Source organism: Petaurus breviceps, unplaced genomic scaffold (genome assembly GCF_028583685.1).
Source record: "Petaurus breviceps papuanus isolate PSGF00001 unplaced genomic scaffold, PetGlider_PUasm1.0 90879, whole genome shotgun sequence".
Taxonomy (NCBI): Eukaryota; Metazoa; Chordata; class Mammalia; order Diprotodontia; family Petauridae; genus Petaurus; species Petaurus breviceps.
The window spans coordinates 14,338,433-14,341,605 of record NW_027187368.1 but is presented as its reverse complement, the minus strand read 5'-3'; positions in this window follow the sequence as shown (position 1 = coordinate 14,341,605).

Here is a 3,173-nt window from a genome sequence, read left to right as displayed (position 1 = left end):
TTCCTAGGCATCTAATCCAGATCCTTTGGGTGTTGTTAAATTTGCATTTGACACAAATTGGTTTGATCAGCCACAGTTGGATACACTGTACGTTGACCCTGATATAGGGGTGTCATTTTGGTACTCTTTGAGGAGGAGGGACAACAACCCACCAACCATTTGACACATGACCCAATGGGTAATGAAAAGACATTTGATAGACTTAAATTGGTGACCTGTGTGGGTGCAGGGTAGAAGGCAGCATGAAAAGGAAGGAGGTTGGTTATGGCGCAAAAGGGAGGAATAACAAAGGGATAGACTGAACGCTATATTGGTGTCTCGTGAATGTTAAAAGAAAGAGGAAGACTTTAGATTGCTAGGTGCACCTGGAAAAGAGAATCTATGAAGTAGCCAGTTTGGTGCAGTGACCTGGAATCAGAAAGACCCATATTCAACTCCAGTCCCCAAAACTGTTCAATCCCAGGCAATTCACTTCACCTCCACTTGCTCTGCTTTCCTCATCTGTAAAACGGGGCTAGTAATAGTACCTACCTCCCAGGGTTGTTCTAAGGCCCAAATGAGAATATTTGTAGAATACTTTGCAAATCTTACAGCACTATATAAATGTGACCTATTATTATTTATTGAAGGGCATGCATAGACATAATACAGGATGAGAAAGCATTATTTTTGTAGTGGTTGAGGAAAGTCCTACTCTGATTGATGAGACCATAGATCTATCAAAGTATTAAAATATAAATTCACATATTACTAGATTTTATAGATTGTCATCTCTGCAAATTTAAAAGCAAAAGACCCATGAGGGGGACAGCTAGGTGGCACAGTGAATAGAGCACCGGCCCTGGAGTCAGGAGGACCTGGGTTCAAATCCGGCCTTAGATACATACTAGCCATGTGACCTTGGGCAAGTCACTTAACCCCAATTGCCCTGCCTTCTCCCCCTCCAAAAAGCAGAAATAAATAAATAATAATAATAATAATAAAGGCCTTTGGGGAATCTATCCAGTACTCTGGCAGCACAGAAAATATGAAGATGAGTAAGCACCTGCGGGGACAGAACACACACATGGTTCATGTGGACATTTAAAAAGCTGAGAGAAACAAAAATAAATGCATTGAGCAGAACCCTTCCACCAACCATTCAACAAACTAAGTTTCTACCACATATTGGGCTATGTTCAGGGATGGGGGACACAAAGGCATGGTCCACATCTTCCTATAAGGCATGGTCCCTATCTTTAGTAAGCTTACATTAAGCATTTTGTGAGAACAGAAGTGCGTTTCTTGAACATTTTCCCCATTATTCTACCTGGCTGTTAATCATGGGACATGATGATTTCAGAACAACCAAAATGACAAGTAACTCACTGGAAGGCTCATGATGGATAGAAGCAGGTCAAGACATTGCCGATGATAATTTGTGTGTGAGAAGAGACATGAGAGACATTAAGGGAAGTCATAGATGATGAGAAAAGGGAGCAGACCAGTTGTTTGGTGAGAATGAGAGTGACAGCAGGGATACCTACTCCTAAGATACTTAAAAAACAAAGTGTGCTTCAGTACATTGATTAAAATAACCTCTATTTCTATAGCAAAGTTTCTTCAAAACCCACAACCAGGCAGGGGGCAAAAGTAAACCAGCTCTCTTTTAGAGGTGACTAAGCTGAGGCTCAGGAGAGGGGAAATTAACTTATTAGTTTCATAATGAGGTCCTTTGACTCCACTTAAGTGTTCATTATATTAGCATGCCCCTCAGATTCATGGGGAAATGAGGAAGATTCACCCAAGATGAGAAGGCACAGGCACAGGGTAGAGGTTGGGTTGTAATTTGGATTGGTAGAGGAAGCAGCAGCATGGATCGGATCCATCAGAGCACCAAAGCTTTCAACTCTGAGAAGCATTTTGACACCTATGAAGTGGGATTTCAGGGGTGGGCAACCTGCAGCCTTGAGTCCACATGTGGTCCTCTAGGTCCTCAAGTGTGGCCCTTTGACTGAATCCAAACTTCACAGAACAAATTCTCTTAATAAAAGGATTTGTTCTGTAAAAAGTGGATTCAGTCAAAAGGCTGCACCCAAGGACCTAGAAGGTCACATGTGACCTTGAGGCCACAGGTTCTCCACTCCTGCTATCTAATGGGGGCAAATCACAGTCCTCTGCAGATGGATTGGATTTTTGGAAATGGATAGAAGTCATTGGGAGCAGAGTCTGAGAAATTAGGTTGAAGATCACCCTGGAGAATTCTGAAGGGGAGAAGAGTGTATAAAAATGACTGTAAAACAATTAAAGCTGACCATTGCATGCCATATTTTGGTTCCAAAGTCCCTAAGAGAAGTCCAAGCAAGTTAACCAGGAACCTCTCAATGGGACTGCTTTAGAAAGACGAGCATTTGGATATACCATACTTCAGTGCACCAGTTGTGTCATCTGTATCTGTGCTCTCACCACTGTATGGATCACAATCAGACCATGCCTTCTTATCCAGTGAAATTCTCATCCAAATTTTCTCTTCTAGAGTCCCTTACACATGCTGGCAGAGTGACCCTGGGGAAGTTACTTCACCTCTAAATGCCCTAGGCAACTGTCAGAGGCTCCATCAACCTCCCAGGGTCTCATAGCCTGTGTCATCCTTGACTCATTTTCATTTTCGTTTACCCAATACACACAATTCATTGCCAAATCTTACTTCCTACCTTCTCATATCTCTTGAACAAGTCCTCTTCTCTCTACTCACAAAACCATCCCTAGTCCAGGCCCTCATGACCTGTCACCTGGACTATTGCAATTCTTGCTGTCTGACTGGTCTGCTGATCTCAAGTCTCTCCTTCCTTCAATCCATCCTCTTCCACTCAGTTGACTAAGTGATTTTTCTAAAGCTAAGGACTGTGTCACCCACTTCATCAATGAGACTCAGTGGCCGTCTAAGACCTTCAGGATCCACTATACCTTACCTGTTTGGCATTCAAAGACCTTCATAACCGTGGCCTTTCCAACTTTTCCACTGTTCTTTCATCTGACTCTCCTTCATAGATGGCATAATCCAGGAAAAAGGGCTTATTTGATGTTTTTCAAACAAGTCACTCCACCTTCTGTCTTTTATTTGATTTCCCTTCATACACAATATAATCCAGGAATGCAGGCCTATTTGATGTTCCTCAAACCAGACACTTCAT